The following is a 19,655-nucleotide window of genomic DNA, read 5'->3' on the forward strand; positions in this document are numbered from 1 at the left end:
TATAACTGCTTCAGCTATGGGACACTGTCTCATATGTAGGGCTGCTCTCTTCCACAAAAATGGTCAGACCAAGCTATTTCTCCAGGAGGTAGTTTAGCAGTCCCCAACCTTTTTAGCATCAGGGATCGGTTTTGTGGAAGATAAATTTTGCACAGTCCAAGGTTGGGGATGGTTTCAGTTAGATTCAAGCTCACTACATTAATCATGCACTTTATTTCTATTGTTATTACACTGTAATATATAATGAAATAATTATACAACTCACCATAATGTAGAATCAGTAGGCACCCTGAGCCTTGTTTTCCTGCAACTAGATGATCCCATCTGGGGGTCATAAGAGACAGTGACAGATCATCAGGCATTAGATTTTCATAAGGATAGCCCAACCTAGATCCTTGCATGAACAGTTCACAATAGGATTCGTGCTCCTATGAGACTCTAATGTTGCCAATGCTGACAAGAGGTGGAACTCAGGCAGTAATGCAAACGATGGGGAGTGGCTTTAAATATCAGTGAAACTTTGCCTGCTCCACGCTCACCTCCTGCTATGCAGCCCAGTTCCTAAGAGACCACAGAACAGTACAGGTCTGTGGCCCAGGAACTGGAGACCCTTGATCTAGCAGATATCTAAGTCTACGTTAGGTGAAACAGCGTGGGGAGTCTAGATGTCATTTTGTCATTTCCAGGAATGGGGGTCATTGAGAAATGCTTCCCAGAGGGTCGTTAAGACACTTCTATTTTTGTTTTGTTTTGTTTTGTTTTGAGACAGGGTTTCACTTTGTCTCCCAGGAAGAAGTGCACTGTTGCCCACTGCAACCTTGACCTCCAGGGCTCAAGCAATCCCCCCAGCTTAGCCTCCTAAGTAGCTGGGACTATGGGCAGGCACTACCGTGCCCAGCTAATTTTGTGGGGATTTTTATAGAGACAGAGCTTCACCATGTTACCCAAGCTGGTCTCAAACTCCTGAGCTCAAGCAATCCACCTGCCTCAGCCTCCCAAACTGCTAGGATTACAGTCATGAGCCACCAGGCCTGGCCGAATCTTTAAAACATTCCTGAATGCCAATAGCATCTATGTCTACAGACCATCAATCAACTCAACTGTAACCAGCTTGAGGGAGAGCTAGGTACAGTCAAGGATGTCACAAAAGCCAGGTCCCTTACCCTGGAATGCCTGCCTGAATCTTCAGAGGCCAGGAGAAGTCCTACCTGAAGAAGATCTTGAAGCACTGGAAGGTCACACTACAGTACCAGACTAATATTACATCCTTTTTTAAAAGATTCAGATACTGAGATAACAAACAATGAAAAAGAATGTCATGGGGAACAAGTCACCCATACAATTTTAGCCACCCTTGTTGATTTTTCAATTATGAGTCACGGAGTATCTGGAGGTCTCCACACCTAAGGGTGGATATCTTCATGAAGAACTAGCTTTGAAGCTGGTACACAGAACGCTCGCTAGAACGAGATAAATACTGGTTTCCTCAGGACTAAAAAATGCCATCATTCTCAGGGAATGTCCAACGGAAAAGAGCCACCTATCTGCCCTCCTTGAGAGAACTGAGATTACCATCAGTGTCCTAGTATGAGAAAAGACATTCCCATGAACTTATAAAGTCACAGATAATCCTGGCTTGTGGGCTTAGATAATTGCTTAGGCTTTCCATTACATTCTTGCTTCCTGGAAGCAGCTAGCTCAGTCCTGGTCCCTCACTCACCAGATACTTCACTAAGACTTTGCATTTGTCCATTGATTGTGCCAGGCCTCAGAGAAAAGGGTAGGAATGCCAACTTGTGTCTTGGGCCTGTTCAGCCTCCACTGGCTTTTCCTTCCGCGACGGCTAGGGTTTACGTGGAGGAAATGCTCACGGCTTCGGAGGCTATGAAACTACTTCCGCACGATGGCAGTATTGTCCGAGAAAAGCCAAGTAGCGCTAGGCGCTCCTCTCCCGCCCATCACGTTTGAAAAAAATGCCATGAAGGGACAAAGACACCAGAAACTAAAATTATCTAACATTTTTGCTCAACTTGCATAAATGTATTCCATTCTTGGCATTTTGCTTTTGGCTTCCATTGTTTTTTTTGTTTTTGTTTTTTCTTTTTACAGACGGAGTTTCGCACTTGTTGCCCAGGCTGAAGTGCAGTGGCTCAGTCTTGGCTCACGGAAACTTCCGCCGCCCGGGTTCAAGTAACTCTCCTGCCTCAGCCTCCCAAGTAGCTGGGATTACAGGGACGCACCACCACGCCCGTCTAGTTTTTGTATTTTTAGTAGAGACGGGTTTCACCATGTTGACCAGGATGGTCGTGAACTCCTGACCTCAGGTGATCCACCCACTTCGGCCTCCCAAAGTTCTGGGATTACAGGTGTGAGCCACCCCGTCTGGCCCCATCGGATATTAAACTGAGATCTAATCCACTCACCCTCATCAAGCATCTCCTGTTTTCAAGAACTCAGTATTGGCCAGCCAAGATTGCTCCAGTGCACTCCAGCCTGGGTGACAGAATGAGAGTTGGGCTCAAAAAAAAAGAAAAGAAAAAGAAAGAAAAAAAGAAAAGAAAAAGAACTCAGTATCCGCACAACCAAGTCTTTCCCTTTCTGCTTTTTCACTCAGCATCATATCTGAAGGGTTTTATTATGATATCGAATTGTCTTGTAATATTGGGGACAGACCTCAGGGATCCATGCCTACGGAAACAAACAAACAAAAAAGCAACAACAAATGTTTACCCCTAAGGTCTTGGAGAATAGCAAAGCTAAGCACCAGGCCATGTGGTTCTTGTCCTGACCCTCTGTCAGGCCTCTGAGCCCAAGCTAAGCCATCATATCCCCTGTGACCTGCACGTACACATCCAGATGGCCGGTTCCTGCCTTAACTGATGACATTCTACCACAAAAGAAGTGAAAATGGCCTGTTCCTGCCTTAGCTGATGACATTGTCTTGTGAAATTCCTTTTCTTGGCTCATCCTGGCTCAAAAAGCTCCCCTACTGAGCACCTTGGAGCACCCTGTGACCCCGACTCTGCCCACCAGAGAACAACTCCCCTTTGACTATAATTTTCCTTTATCTACCCAAATCCTATAAAACAGCCCCACCTTTATCTCCCTTCCCTGACTCTCTTTTCAGACTCAGCCCGCCTGCGCCCAGGTGAAATAAACAGCCATGTTGCTCACACAAAGCCTGTTTAGTGGTCTCTTCACACGGACGTGCATGAAATTTTGTGCCATGACTCGGATCAGGGGACCTCCCTTGGGAGATCAATCCCTTGTCCTCCTGCTCTTTGCTCCATGAAAAAGATCCACTTACAACCTCAGGTCCTCAGACCAACTAGCCCAAGGAACATCTCACCAATTTTAAATCGGGTAAGCGGCCTCTTTTTACTCACTTCTCCAACCTCCCTCACTATCCCTCAACCTCTTTCTCCTTTCAGTCTTGGTGCCACACTTTAATCTCTCCCTTCTCTTAATTTCAATTCCTTTCATTTTCTGGTAGAGACAAAGGAGACACGTTTTATCCATGGACCCAAAACTCCAGCGCCGGTCATGGACTAGGGAAGGCAGCCTTCCCTTAGTGTTTAATCATTGCAGGGACACCTCTCTGATTATTCACCCAGGTTTCAGAGGTGTCAGACCACTCAAGGACACCTGCCTTGGTCTTTCACCCTTAGCAGCAAGTCCCGCTTTTCTAGGGGAGGGGCAAGTACCCCAACCCCTTCTCTCCGTGTCTCTACCCCTTCTCCGCCTTTCTGGGGGGCAAGAAACCCCCAACCTCTTCTCCTTCACTCTTAGCAGCAAGTCTCACTTTTCTGGGGGAGGGGCAAGTACCCCAACCTTTTATCTCTGCGCCCCGATCCCTTCTTTCCATGCTCCAACCTCTTATATCTCTGCACCCTGATCCCTTATTTCTGCACCCCAACCTCTTATATCTCTGTGCCCTGATCCCTTATTTCCATGCCCCGACCTCATATCTCTGCACCTCAACCCCTTTCCCGCTTTTCTGGAGGGTAAGAACCCCCGAACCACTTCCCTCCATGTCTCATACTCTCCCTTTTCTTTAAACTTGCCTCCTTCACTATAGGCAACCTTCCACCCTCCATTCCTCCTTCTTCTCCCTTAGCCTGTGTTCTTAAGAACATAAAACCTCTTCAACTCTTGCCTGACCTAAAACCTAAATGCCTTATTTTCTTCCACAATGCCGCTTGACCCCAATACAAACTTGACAGTGGTTCTAAATGGCCAGAAAACGGCACTTTCGATTTCTCCATCCTACAAGATCTAAATAATTCTTGTCGTAAAATAGGCAAACGGTCTGAGGTGCCTGACGTCCAGGCATTCTTTTACACATCGGTCCCTTCCTAGTCTCTGTTCCCAGTGTAACTAGTCCCAAATCTTCCTTCTTTCCCTCCCGCCTGTTCCCTCAGTCCCAACCCCAAGCGTCACTGAGTCTTTCTAATCTTCCTTTTCTACAGACCCATCTGACCTCTCCCCTCCTCGCCAGGCCGAGCTAGGTCCCAATTCTTCCTCAGCCTCCGCTCTTCCACCCTATAATCCTTCTACCACCTCCCCTCCTCACACCCGGTCCAGCTTACAGTTTAGTTCCGCGACTAGTTCTTCCCCACCTGCCCAACAATTTCCTCTTAAAAAGGTGGCTGAAGCTAAAAGCATAGTCAAAGTTAATGCTCCTTTTTCTTTATCCAACCTCTCCCAAATCAGTTAGCGTTTAGGCTCTCTCATCAAATCTGAAAAACCCAGCCCAGTTCATGGCTCGTTCGGCAGCAACCCTGAGACGCTTTACAGCCCTAGACCCTAAAAGGTCAAAAGGCCATCTTATTCTCAATATACGTTTTATTACCCAATCCACTCCTGACATTAAATAAAACACCAAAAATTAAATTCCGGCCCTCAAACCCCACAACAGGAGTTAATTAACCTCACCTTCAAGGTGTACAATAATACAATAGAGGCAGCCAAGTAGCAATGTATTTCTGAGTTGCAATTCCTTGCCTCCACTGTGAGACAAACCCCAGCCACATCTCCAGCACACAAGAACTCCAAATGCCCGAACTGCAGCTGCCAGGGGTTCCTCCAGAACCTCCTCCCCCAGGAGCTTGCTACAAGTGCCGGAAATCTGGCCACTGGGCCAAGGAATGCCCACAGCCCGGGATTCCTCCTAAGCCGCATCCCATCTGTGTGGGACCCCACTGAAAATTGGACTGTTCAACTCACTTGGCAACCACTCCCAGAGCCCCTGGAACTCTGGCCCAAGGCTCTGTGACTGACTCCTTCCCAGATCTTCTCCGCTTAGCAGCTGAAGACTGACACTGCCCGATCGCCTCGGAAGCCTACAGGACCATCACAGACGCTCTAGGTAACTCTCACAGTGGAGGGTAAGTCTGTCCCCTTCTTAATCAATATGGAGGCTACCCACTCCTCATTACCTTCTTTTCAAGGGCCTGTTTCCCTTGCCTCCATAACTGTTGTGGGTATTGATGGCCAGGCTTCTAAACCTCTTAAAACTCCCCAACTCTAGTGCCAACTTAAACAATACTCTTTTAAGCACTCCTTTTTAGTTATCCCCACCTGCCCAGTTCCCTTATTAGGCCGAGACACTTTAACTAAATTATCTGCTTCCCTGATTGTTCCTAGGCTACAGCCACACCTCATTGCTGCCTTTTCCCCCAGTTCAAAGCCTCCTTCACATCCTCCCCTTGTATCTCCCCACCTTAACCCACAAGTATAAGACACCTCTACCCCCTCCTTAGCAACCGATCACGCACCCCTTACCATCCCATTAAAACCTAATCACCCTTACCCTGCTCATTGCCAATATCCCATCCCACAGCACGTTTTAAAAGGATTAAAGCCTGTTATCACTCGCCTGCTACAGCATGGGCTTCTAAAACCTATAAACTCTCCTTACAATTCCCCCATTTTACCTGTCCAAAAACCAGACAAGTCTTACAGATTAGTTCAGGATCTGCGCCTTATCAACCAAATTGTTTTGCCTATCCACCCCATGGTGCCAAATCCATATACTCTCCTATCCTCAGTACCTCCCTCTACAACCCATTATTCTGTTCTAGATCTCAAACATGCTTTCTTTACTATTCCCCTGCACCCCTCGTCCCAGCCTCTCTTTGCCTTCACTTAGACTGACCCTGACACCCATTAGGCTCAGCAAATTACCTGGGCTGTGCTGCTGCAAGGCTTCACAGACAGCCCCCATTACTTCAGTCAAGCCCAAATTTCATCCTCATCTGTTACCTATCTCAGCATAATTCTCATGAAAACACACCTGCTCTCCCTGCTGATCGTGTCCGATTAATCTCCCAAACCTCGATCCCTTACAAAACAACAACTCCTTTCCTTCCTAGGCTTGGTTAGTGCGGTCAGAATTCTTACACAAGAGCCAGGACCGCACCCTGTAGCCTTTCTGTCCAAACAACTTGACCTTACTGTTTTAGCCTAGCCCTCATGTCTGCGTGCTGCGGCTGCCGCTGCTTTAATACTTTTAGAGGCCCTAAAAATCACAAGCTATGCTCAACTCACTCTCTACATTTCTCATAACTTCCAAAATCTATTTTCTTCCTCTATCTGACGCATATACTTTCTGCTCCCCGGCTCCTTCAGCTGTACTCACTCTTTGTTAAGTCCCACAATTACCATTGTTCCTGGCCCGGACTTCAATCCGGCCTCCCACATTATTCCTGATACCACACCTGACCCCCATGACTGTATCTCTCTGATCCACCTGACATTCACCCCATTTCCCCATATTTCCTTCTTTCCTGTTCCTCACCCTGATCACGCTTGATTTACTGATGGCAGTTCCACCAGGCCTAATCACCACACACCAGCAAAGGCAGGCTATGCTATAGTACAAGCCACTAGCCCGCCTCCTAGAACCTCTCATTTTCTTTCCATCGTGGAAATCTATCCTCAAGGAAATAACTTCTCAGTGTTCCATCTGCTATTCTACTACTCCTCAGGGATTATTCAGGCCCCCTGCCTTCCCTACACATCAAGCTCCAGGATTTGCCCCTGCCCAGGACTGGCAAATTAGCTTTACTCAACATGCCCGAGGCAGGAAACTAAAATACCTCTTAGTCTAAGTAGACACTTTCACTGAATAAGTAAAGGCCTTTCCTACAGGGTCTGAGAAGGCCACCGTAGTAATTTCTTCCCTTCTGTCAGACATAATTCCTCAGTTTGGCCTTCCCACCTCTATACAGTCCGATAGCAGACCGGCCTTTATTAGTCAAATCAGCCAAGCATTTTTTCAGGCTCTTAGTATTCAGTGAAACCTTTATATCCCTTACAGTCCTCAGTCTTCAGGAAAAGTAGAACAGACTAATGATCTTTTACAAACACACCTCACCAAGCTCAGCCACCAACTTAAAAAGGACTGGACAATACTTTTACCACTTTCCCTTCTCAGAAGTCAGACCTGTCCTCAGAATGCTACAAGGTACAGCCCATTTGAGCTCCTGTATAGACACTCCTTTTTATTAGGCCCCAGTCTTATCCAGACACCAGACCAACTTAGACTGTGCCCCCAAAAAACTTGTCATCCCTACTATCTTCTGTCTAGTCATACTCCTATTCACCGTTCTCAACTACTCATACATGCCCTGATCTTGTTTACACTGCTGTTTCTCCAAGCCATCACAGCTGATATCTCCTGGTGCTATCCCCAAACTGCCACTCTTAACTCTTGAAGTAAATAAATAATCTTTGCTGGCAGGACTATGCTGAATCTCCTTAGGCACTCTCTAATCAGATGTCCTGGGTCCTCCCAATTCTTAGACCTTTAATACCTGTTTTTCTCCTTTTCTTATTCCATTTAGTTTTTCAATTCATACAAAACCGTATCCAGGCCATCACCAATAATTCTACACGACAAATGTTTCTTCTAACAACCCCACAATATCACCCCTTACCACAAAATCTTCCTTCAGCTTAATCTCTCCCACTCTAGGTTCCCACGCCGCCCCTAATCCCGCTCAAAGGAGCCCTGAGAAACATTGCCCATTGTCTCTCCATACCATCCCCCAAAATTTTCGCTGTCCCAAGACTTTACCACTATTTCATTTTATTTTTCTTATTAATATAAGAAGACAGGAATGTCAGGCCTCTGAGCCCAAACTAAGCCATCATATCCCCTGTGACCTGCACGTACACACACAGATGGCCAGTTCCTGCCTTAACTGATGACATTCCACCACAAAAGAAGTGAAAATGGCCTGTTCCTGCCTTAACTGATGACATTGTCTTGTGAAATTCCTTTTCCTGGCTCATCCTGGCTCAAAAAGCTCCCCTACTGAGCACCTTATGATCCCTACTCTGCCCGCCAGAGAACAACTCCCCTTTGACTATAATTTTCCTTTATCTACCCAAATCCTATAAAACGGCCCCACCCTTGTCTCCCTTCCCTGACTCTCTTTTCGGACTCAGCCTGCCTGCACCCAGGTGAAATAAACAGCCATGTTGCTCACACAAAGCCTGTTTGGTGGTCTCTTCACACGGACGTGCATGAAACTCTCTACCCAGGTTCCCTGGGAGTTCTACTCTATGTTCTGACCTAGACATTAGGTCTTACGTGTTGAGGGGAAGGCCGCTATTGCTAATTAGTGGAGCTCTAAGATAAGGGTCCACATAACTCTTAAACTTGACAGACACAACCCTTCTTGAATGTACACAAATACAGGAATGACTATAAATGCTAATCAGATGGATCGCAGGATTTTGTCTCATGGTTTCATTATTTAATATTGGTACAGAAATACTTTCCAGTGTCATGAAATGGCAATGGCTTAAGGCCGTGTCCTATGACTTTGCTGTGTATGTGTCTTATTGTTTTTCCGTTAGGATTCAATCCTTTATTTTCTCATTAGTAGAAAAGACGTGGAATTTGCAAAGAAGTAAAAAGAAACTATGTGCTGATCAAAAGAAAAGCAATGTCATAAAACTGTGTATTAAATACTGATAACTTTTTCCATATTTTGTCCCACTTTCAATACATAGATAAAAGTTCTACATATATGTATGCAAACACTACAATAAACTTACATTTAAATTGGATTTAGCTATACGTCATGTTTTAGAGTGAACATTTTCACATGTGATTCTTGAACAGTTTTTGACATTGTTATAAAAAAATTTGCAATATCTGGATTTTAAACAATAAAATATTTGCAAAGAATTACTTGATTGAACAAGTCGTTAAGAAGTTCTTGGCCAAGTACAGTGACTCACACCTGTAATCCTAGCACTTTGGGAGGCCAAGATGGGCGGATTGCCTGAGCTCAGGAGTTCAAGACCAGCCTGGGCAACATGGTGAGACGCCGTCTCTACTAAAATACAAAAAAAAACCCAGCCAGGAGTGGTGCGGGCGCCTGTAATCCCAGCTACGCGGGAGGCTGAGGCACAAGAATTGCTTTAACCCGGGAGGCAGAGGTTGCGGTGAGCCAGGACTGTGCCACTGCACTCCAGCCTGTACAACAAAATGAAAATCTAAAAATCTACCTATACATACATGAACACATATATAAATACGTATTACATATAATATAAATATATTATACATACTTATACCTCAGAATTAGCTTTTAATTCTTCTCAAATTTTTATCCCTAATTCTTATCTTAAATTTTATCTTTAAAATCTCAAAAGAAATATAACAAAATTCCATAAATGATAGTTGAGATAGGCATCTCTCACATTCAGTCACCTAGATGTGTAACCTAAGAAAACTTTAAGATGGAAGTATTCACACCACTCACATGCAGCTACAATGTTTCATTAATGTCTGTCTTAATATAAATATGAATGATATAAATTTGTTGGCCAATACTATCATATTCAAACATGTACTCACTATAACACTGACCATGATTTAAAATATATGGCATTAGGCCAGGCATGATGGCTCACAACTGTAATCCCAGCACTTTGGGAGGCCGAGGTGGGCAGATCACATGAGGTCAAGAGTTCAAGACCAGCCTGGCCAACGTGGTGAAACCCTGTCTTTACTAAAAATTCAAAAATTAGCTGGGTGTGGTGGCAGGTGCCTGTAGTCCCAGCTACTTGGGAGGCTGAGGCAGGAGAATCGCTTGATCCTGGGAGGTGGAGGTTGCAGTGAGCCGAGATAGCAACACTGCACTCCAGCCTGGGCAACAGAGTGAGACTGTCTCAAAAAAAATAATAAAAAATGAAATAAAAATATATGGCATTGGCCAGGTGCGGTGGCTCACAACTGTAATCCCAGCAGTTTGGGAGACTGAGGCAGGTGGATCACTTGAGCCCAAGAGTTCGAGACCAGCCCAGGCAATGTAGTGAGACCCTGGCTCTACAAAAAATAGCCAGGCACGGTGGTGTGTACCTGTAGTTCAAGTTACTTGGAAGTCTGAGTTGGGAGGATTACGTCAGCGCAGGGAGGTCGACGATGCAGTGAGCCACGATCATGCCACTGTACTCCAGTCTGGGTGATAGGGTGAGAGCCTGTCTAAAAATATATATATATGTCATTTTAAAACTATGTATACATACAGACAGATATGATGCAGATACACAGTCCCACACACATTTTACTTTCAATATAATTCAATGCATACTGTTTGCAATTTTGTACAAAATCTTTAGAACACCTTATAATATCTGCATGAATCCATATCAATATATACTTTTGAGGGCTTGAGATTTTTGGATTTTACTCTAGAAGAACTTTAAGAAATTATAATTCAAAAAGTATATGGTAGGTCAAACATAGTGAGATGAAGTAATTTAAAATGTCTGGGCCATGTATTATCATCTGTTGACAATGCACATATAATATGAACTTATAAGCTAATGTTCAAATTATCCTGTAGTGTAACTATTAAAACAAGTTATCTTCACTTACAAATTAAGTACTTTTCAAATATAATAATTAATTATTCTTGGAAATAATAATAGGTTTTAAAATATTGGCACTTTTTAGAACTGAGTTATGCTAAATTCTTTCCTTATTGTACTCTACTGGCTAAGGAACAAAAAGGCTCACCCGGCCTCCAGTTATACAGTTCATGGCTATTCTTATAAAGTTCATAAAAGGCTCTGGAGGGAACCCATGTAAAGCGGCACCGGTGCCCACCTAAGTAACGCCAGAGACGTCTGGAACTCTAAGTTTGGACCCCACAGGAGGATGCTCTGGAAGATCCTCCGTGCCTCAAATTCTCCAAAGAGGATGCTTTCTGCAGAGGTTCTAAGGTCTAGTATTAAGCCCTCCTTGGAATTTTCTCTCAGAGTTGTAATGTTCCTTGGCCCCAAAATTGTTTAGAATCTGAAGTTTATTGTCTAATGGGAAAGCCGGATGGTGTTGCATGTAACCGGGCTTTTGTGCTGCTGTTCTAAGTAGGGGGCCTCGTTAACGTGTGATGCCTTCCTTTGTTAGTTTGGCCCCAGTGATCCTTATTGGAGTCTGGGGAGGTTTAGACTTTAAAAATCAAACTGCCATGGAGACTGCTTACCCGAAATTTTGGTTCACAGCCTTCATTGGATTATCTGTTGGGGCAAAGTAAAACTGGCAAGCTTGTATTGCTATCTCATGGCTAAAGTTGCAAGCTATTGGAGCCTGCAGCTCCCACGCAAGGGGAAGAGGAGGAAATCCTCCCCTACAAAGCGAATTCACAAACTTGAAAGAAGCAATTTACACAGGATGTGCAGATCTCAAGGGAAGGACACCGGAAACATCAAAAGCAAGGAAACGGGATACTTCCAAAGGAACCCAGTAATTCTCCAGCAACAGATCCCTATCCAAAAGAAATTCAAGAAATGTCAGATAGAGAATTGTGCATACTGATTTTAACCAAGATTAGGGGATACAAGAGACTTCTGAAAAAGAAAGGAGCGAAATGACAGAAGCAATTCTGGATATGGTTGAGGTAATTACCAACCAGATACGGAGTTTTCCAGGGCACACAGCAAATGTGGAACTGAAGAAATCATAGGATGAAATACAAAGTACACTCAAAAGCTTCAATGATAGACTAGATCAAGCAGAAAAAACCCTCAGAACTTAAAATCTGAAAGCCTTTCTCTCAATTCAAAGATTTAAAGGGTTGTACTCTGGCCATTCACGTGAACAAAATCTGCTGGGTTAATTGGTTTGTTTTTTTTTCCTTTTTTTGAGAGGGAGTCTCACTCTGTCACCCAGGCTAGAGTGCAGTGGCACGATCTCGGCTCACTGCAATCTCTACCTCCCAGGTTCAAGCAATTCTCTGGCCTCAGCCTCTTGAGTACCTGGGATTGATTACAGGCGCCTGCCACCAAGCCCAGGTAATTTTTTGTATTTTCAGTAGAGATGGGGTTTCACCATCTTGGCCAGGCTGGTCTTGAACTCCTGACCTCATGATCCACCCGCCTCAGCCTCCCAAAGTGCTGGGATTACAGGCATGAGCCACCGTGCTCAGCCACTGGGTTAATTGTTATAGTGGGGTCTTGGATAATCACTAAAGGTGAAATAAAAATTTAAAAAAGTATATTGGTGGAATAAAAATAGAAAAGCCTTCAGAATTGTCGATATACATTTTGTCTGAATTTTGTTTGTCTTTGCCAGATATTTTATTTATTTATTTATTTATTTATTTATTTATTTATTGAGATGGCGTTCTCTATTGCCCACGCTGCAACGCAATGGTGCGATCTCGGCTCACTGCAACCTCTGCCTCCCAGGTTCAAGCAATTCTCCTGTCTCATCCTCCCAAGTAGCTGGGATTACAGGTGCCTGCTACCACGCTTAGTTATTTTTGTATTTTTAGTAGAGATGGGGTTTCACCATGTTGGCCAGGCTGGTCTGGAACTTGCGACCTCAGGTGATCTGTGGCCTTGGCCTCCCACTGTCTTTGCTGGATATTTTAAAATGTCAGTGTTAATTCAAGCTGGGGGCTTGGATTGAGCCTGCCTCCCATTCCATTCAAAGTCTCACTGAGATAAATGCATATCTGATTGCTTCCTTTGGAAAAGGTAATCACAAACTCAAAGGATGCAACCCTTTGTCTCCCACCTGTGATCTAAAATCTCCCAAGCCGCCTCCTCTCCAGTTGTCCTGTCTTGTTTGTTTTTCATATGTTGATTGATGTCTCATGTCTCCCTTATTAAAAGGAAAAATAAGTACGGTGAATGAGGTAAATGTTTTAGATAAATTTTTGTGTAAATTAAAATCTTAAAGTTATTTTTGATCCTCATTTAATATCTGGGTCATTTCCAATTAAGACAGGGTTGTGATACGGGGAAACATGTTTCTAAAATTGTGGAATTGTTCTTATCTATAAATGCCTATATCTGATAGTTCAGAATTTATTGCTGTTTAGGGTTTCACTGACATTTTACGTTACTAAGGATAAAAATTTTAGTTAACAAGTAATTTTGTATACAAAATGGGCCAGAAAGGGTTACGTTATTAGTGGAAAAATAATAATTTTGTCTAATTCAGAAGTTATCTAAATTTTGTTCAAATTACAGTTTTGAAAAGATTATTTATGAAACAATGTAGTAAGGAATCATTATAAGTAGGGAAGAAAGTTGTGGAAAAGTTTAATTAATAAAATATTCTTTAAAACCTGAGAGAATTGGAGACATTTGGCTAATGAACATTCTCATAGTTAAAGTTCTTAGTCTTGATTAAAGTAAAATAAGAAGTATTATACAAATGTATCAGCAACCTGGAGCAGTGGCTCACGCCTTTAATCTCAGCCCTTTGGGAGGCCGAGGCGGGTGGATTACCTGAGGTCGGGAGTTCAAGACCAGCCTGACCAACATGGAGAAATCCCATCTCTACCAAAAATACAAAATTAGCCGGGCATGGTGGTGCATGCCTGTAATCCCAGCTACTCGGGAGGCTAAGGCAGGGGAATCACTTGCACCCGGGAGGCAGAGGTTTCGGTGAGCCAAGATCATGCCATTGCACTCCAGCCTGGTCAACAAGAGTGAAACTCCGTCTCAAAAAAAAAAAAAAACAAAAAAAAACCAGTATCAGCAGTTTGACAATTTTTTTTTTAAATATAGGTAAGCATGAAGCTGGAATTAGTGTGGAGCCAATTTCACATATATGCTTGCATTGCTTCACACTATGTTGAAGTGGCATCTGCCACCATGCCAGGCTAATTTTGTATTTTTGGTAGAGACGGGGTTTCTCCATGTTGGTCAGGCTGGTCTTGAACTCCCCCCACCTCAGGTGATCCACCTGCCTCGGCCTCCCAAAGTGTGAGATTACAGGCGTGAGCCACCATGCCATTTGACATGGATACTGTTGGAGTACATATTGGTCATGTGCCTAAAGTAAATTTCTTAATTGTACAGAATATATAATGATATTGGTGAACTTAAGGGTATTGAATTGTGTATCAGGAATTAATGGAGCACACCAGCTTTTTATCCATAAACTAACTTTTTGGATTTTAGGCTTCCTGATACTCTAAATGTGTTGAGTATACTCTCACAAATAGAATTTGAGTCATATTTCTCTCTCTCTGGCTAATTTCTCCAAATTTGTAAACTATGAATATTCTTAATTCATGGCAATGTGTTTCCTTGCATACAGTCAAGCATGGTCACCAGGGCCACTCAGGGAGAGACAATCCAGAAACCTGGCATGCAGGCAAAAGGGTAAGAATTTTTTACCATTCAGTCTCTGGCCTCTATCTCTGTGTGCAAACTCGTTAATCTCCTCTGAAATTTTAAATTACTTTGTTTAATAATAAAAAGAACTTAAATCAAATATTTTGTCAGAAAAGTAGAGTGTAATGCCTTTTAGTTCACATAACTTTAGCAATCTTTGGGATATAAAGATGGTTTTATAGATTATTGGTAGGAGAGGTGTGGTGGCTCATGCCTGTAATCCCATCGCTTTGGGAGCCCGAGGCAGGCGGATCACCTGAGGTCAGGAGTTCGAGAGCAGCCTGGCCAACATGGTGAAACCCCGTCTCTACTAAAAATACAAAAATTAGCATGGTGTGGTGGCGGGAGCCCGTAATCCCAACTACTCAGGAGGCTGAGACAGGAGAATTGCTTGAACCCAGGAGGCAGAGGTTGTGGTGAGCCGAGATTGTGCCATTGCACTCCAGCCTGGGCAACAAGAGGGAAACTCTGTCTCAAAAAAAAAAAAAAAAAAACTGTTGGTCAGATGCAAGGTTTGCTAAGTGTTTTAAGGTTACAAACTGCTTTTTGGGTTTTGAGAACTGTCTGTCTTGCCTGCTTCACACTTGGTGACACCTGGGGACATATGAAACTAACCACACCCTTAACTAAGAAGGCAAGGCTTGACTGCACTTAGCATACAAGTAAAGCAACTTACCGTGTTTTACCTTAAGGGTAAAATTGCTAGGAATTAATTGAAACTACTAGAAATAGATTTACATGCAAGGTGTGTAAAAACAGTAAAATGTATTTTTATAGTAAAAGGTTAAATGAAGGCATGGAAATGTCAAGTTTTGCCTAGGGTTAAAGGATTGTTTTGAGTTAAATTAGGAAAAAGCTGAAGGTTCAAAGAAGTGGTGGGAGAATTGTGGAAATTAGTCTTGCTGAAGAGGTTCTCTGTGTGAACATGTTGACTAAATTCAAAAGGGTTATAAAAGGTTTTTGCTTCTTTAAAATTTCTGAGCCATCATTTTGGCAAAATAAATAACTTGTAGTAATCTGGAATTCCCAAAATCAAACTTCAGTTTCAAAATTGTCTTCCCTGGCACCTGCCTTTTGGAATACTTCAGAGGGTCCCTGAAGTGTCCAGAAAAGAGAGGTAAACAGGATTAGGTACATGGTATTAAATACAGTGAGTTCTAAATTTTCTTCAAAGAATCAGTATGTCAGTATGTTCAGTTCTTTGTTCTCCATTTTAAAGTTTAACTTCCTCATTCTCCTCGTCTCCTTGCCCCTGGTTTCAGTAAATGACCTTTTCCATCAGTTCTAATCAGTAGTTCACACCTGTTCCCCTGGTCACCTGCTCCATCCTGAGTCACCCCTGGTTACCCGCTCTGATCTGTCACATTTAGTCATGTGTTCCGTAACCATCCTTCCCGCCAAAACTGCTCACCCCGCCATTCTGGTCATACCCCTGCTCTCTTTAAAATAGCCAATCAGAATTAGCTTAGACTGTGCAGTCCAACTCTAGCCTATAGGGCAATGACACAGCAGTAGGGGCTATCTGCGTCAGGGATAAGAACCCCTTCCCCTCCCCTGTTCAGGTGTGCTCTCACCATTGCTCCATCTGTGAGACGCATCCTTCTATAGAAGAAAAATTGCCTTGCTGAGAAAACTCATGTTCGAATGCTGTTTCTTTTGTGGCACCGAAAATTTATTTCTAACAATGGGATTGCCAAAATGATGCTTAATCTTCTTTAAGTTATATTTTTGTGAATAATACTAATATATATTCCAAAATTGTATGGGATTTCTAAAATTCTAATGTCTAAATATATGCTACCAATCACAATTATAGTTATTATGCTATTATTGTAAATTACAGAAATAACCAAATTTCCTTGTATAAAGCTACTAACCCAAGTAAATCAAATAATTAAATATAAAGAAAACAGTGTTAAACCAGCTAATACTAAAATTGTTTAAAATAGTTTATAACCAATGCTTGATCCCATATTCCTAGGAAAACAATTAAAGTTTCAGGTACATTTGGTCACTTGGTTGGCCATTTAAACATTTTATAAAGGGATATCATTCAATTGTCATTTCAATGCATGTTTTCTGGTTGTATAAAAGCTTTCCTATGCAACAGAGCTGATGTTCTAATAGTAGATTATTATGCTACAGTGTATTTTCACCAGGTTAAAAAAAAGGCTTTTTATGGTTTGGATCTTCTGAGAACATCAGAAAAAGACTGTCCTTGCCATCCACACTACAACAAAACTTAGGGACCTTGAGCTTTGGGTTCATGGTCTTGCAACTAAGAAGGGTTCCTCCACACTTTTGGAACTGTGCACCCATTGTAACCCTTGAGGTAAAGCTAACCAGGGAAATTTCTCCCAAGAAGAAGATGGCATCCTTGATGTGAATAGCTTTCCCAAGGTCACAGATTAAGACTTCTAGTGACATGAAACTCTTCTCTTTGAAAGTTTTTTTCTTGCTTATGTCTCTGTGAACAATAGAAGTGGAAAAGTGTCTGTTATGTGCACTAATAGGGTGTACTTTTATTTGTGAAGGAGCTTCCAGCCAGCCTGCAAGTGTAAGGTTACATGGATAAGCTTATACTTTGGTAGATAAAGGATAAAGGCCAATGTATGTAAGAAACTTTAATGGTACATGCATTGCCTCATAATCAGTCAAAAGCAGAACATTGGTTCATTCCTCTTGGCCCATTTCATTGGTTGAAGAGAACACTGCCAGAGGGCCTTCACTCTTCTCAAAGGGCATCATTTGTTAAGTCCTTTTTCCATGATTTGGAGTAAAAGAAGCAATGATTGGAAATATATCCCTCATGATAGGTTCTATAGCAAATTCTACTGTAAAGGCTGCAGTTGCACAGTGATTCTAAATTCTCTTGTGAACGTTGGGATAGAAATGGCTAAACAGAAAAAGTATCTGTGCAGCTGCTGGCACTTGTGGCCTATGGGGAAATACATCAAATGAGGATTATAAAAATTCAGTAGTGGCCAGGCATAGGTGGCTCACGCCTGTAATCCCAGCACTTTGGGAGGACGAGGCAGGCAGATCATGACATCAGGAGATTGAGACCATCCTGGCTAACACGGTGAAACCCCGTCTCTACTAAAAATACAAAAAATTAGCTGGGTGTGGTGGCGGGCGCCTGTAGTCCCAGCTACTTGGGAGGCTGAGGCAGGAAAATGGCGTGAACCCGGGAGGCGTAGCTTTCAGTGAGCCGAGATCGCGCCGCTGCACTCCAGCCTGGGTGACAGAGCGAGACTCCATCTCAAAAAAAAAAAAAAAAAAATTCAGTGATCGGGAATTGATGAAGAAATTGCTTCATTAAGTGAGTAAACTCTTTATCTAGCTCATTCTTTGATCTGTTTGGTTTTAGGAGGTTTGGTTTATGGGGATCTTGGGTAAGGGACATACTCCAAATTCTTGGTATATCCTCTAATAATAGTCTCCCTGGTGTGCTGCGTTCTCTCAAAGGTTTTAAATGCTTGCATGCAGCCATCTCTAAAATGAAATATAGTTTCTTTTCAACTGGAATAACAAGAGCCAAAAGAATCTGCAACCATGAGGACACCGTAACCTATACATGACGTGCTGAGAATGAAAACCCAAAATGATAGTAACCAAGAGTGGCACTAAGGCCCTAAGTTTTGGTCCCACTCTCACTCAAGTGAAAACCTGAATAAAGGGGAATTTTTTTAAAGAAAATTATGGGAGGCCATTGTTTTGGACTGAGCTCATGCACTAGGCCCCTACAAACCAGACCAAACCAAACCAAACCAAACCAAAATGGAGTCGCTCGTGCTAAAACTTTAGGGAAACGCATAGATTCTACAAGAGACCAGGTTTTGTTTTTTTTCTCCTGCATATCTCTATAAAAAACATTTCTGACAGCATAGGTATCAACCCCCTGAAGTTCCCATTAAATCTTTTAGCCAAATTCATTTCCTCTCGCCTAGATAATCATCAAGCTTCAGATGATCATGCAACCACGGTTCCAGCCAGTTCCAGGTGAAGACACCACCCCTGGCCATCAAGAAGCTACCCTGCCTCCACGAGATAGAGCATGGCGAGAGTTCCGTGATTTCCAATAGGTAGGGACTATGCCCCAGGTCGGCATGAAGCAGTTACAGAAGAAAGCTCTTCAGTCCCTCTGCCTCACATAAAGATTTATGGGGATCACGTCTCTCAGCGGGGAGATGAGGCAGGAGAATAGGGTCTGGAGGCAGGGGACCTAAGGCTGTTTTACGCTGACTTCCTAGAACTAAATTGAAAGGAAAACCCTCACTTTCAACGCCTAAGTAACAAAAGGACCAGAGGCTACTCCCTTTGACCTTTTCTGCACTACAGATGGAAAATTGGCTGTGGCAACAAATTAGGCTGACTTCTGGCCTAGTCTTCGTTTGCATACAAGTATAACTTTGTTAACTTCACCCTAGCCTCTGATTGGTTGCTTTTTGCAACCAATCAGATATTTGCACAGGAGTGTGACCTTTGTAACTTCAGTTTAGCCTCTGGTTGTCTCCTTTCTGCAACCAATCAGATTTATTTCGGGCGACCACTTCACTTACATGAGGTGGCCAATGGGAAACTTCTAGGAGGTATTTGAACCAAAGAAGATTCTGTATCCAGGCCCTTGAGCCTCTGCTGAGGCCATCTCCCACAGTGTGGAGTGTACTTTCGTTTTCAGTAAACCCTTGCTTTCATTCTTTTGTTGCTTCATTCTTGCTTTGCTTTGCTGGGCATTTTGTGCAATTATTTGTTCAAAACGCCAAGAACCTGGACAACTTGCAATCCTGACCCTCTACGGGTCACAAAACCAAGTTGCACCCAACTGGACAAATCTCCAGTAATCCATGTTCAGTGGCGCCTTTATCTCTGGGAGGCGTTTTTTCAAACAGAAAGGGCGGGAGAAAAGGGCTCCAAGACAGCGCTTGATTGAAAATATGGAACACTACTGCCACCGTGAGGAAATCGTTTAAAGACGGAATACGCCATCATGGCGTCCT

General features: G+C 43.1%; 1 protein-coding gene across 1 annotated transcript in view; it reads right to left on the bottom strand.

The window, feature by feature from the left end:
• Positions 1 to 19,655, bottom strand: part of LOC100611487 (uncharacterized) — a 106,408-nt gene that overhangs the window by 17,719 nt on the left and 69,034 nt on the right. The window contains exons 11-13 of the mRNA XM_054676495.2: positions 13,043 to 13,129; positions 2,424 to 2,493; positions 266 to 324 (exon numbers count right to left, since the gene is read on the bottom strand). The gene's annotated coding sequence lies outside the window, so the exon portion shown is untranslated. The remainder of the gene's footprint in view (positions 1 to 265; positions 325 to 2,423; positions 2,494 to 13,042; positions 13,130 to 19,655) is intronic.

This window comes from Pan troglodytes, chromosome X, assembly GCF_028858775.2.
Source record: "Pan troglodytes isolate AG18354 chromosome X, NHGRI_mPanTro3-v2.0_pri, whole genome shotgun sequence".
NCBI lineage: Eukaryota > Metazoa > Chordata > Mammalia > Primates > Hominidae > Pan > Pan troglodytes.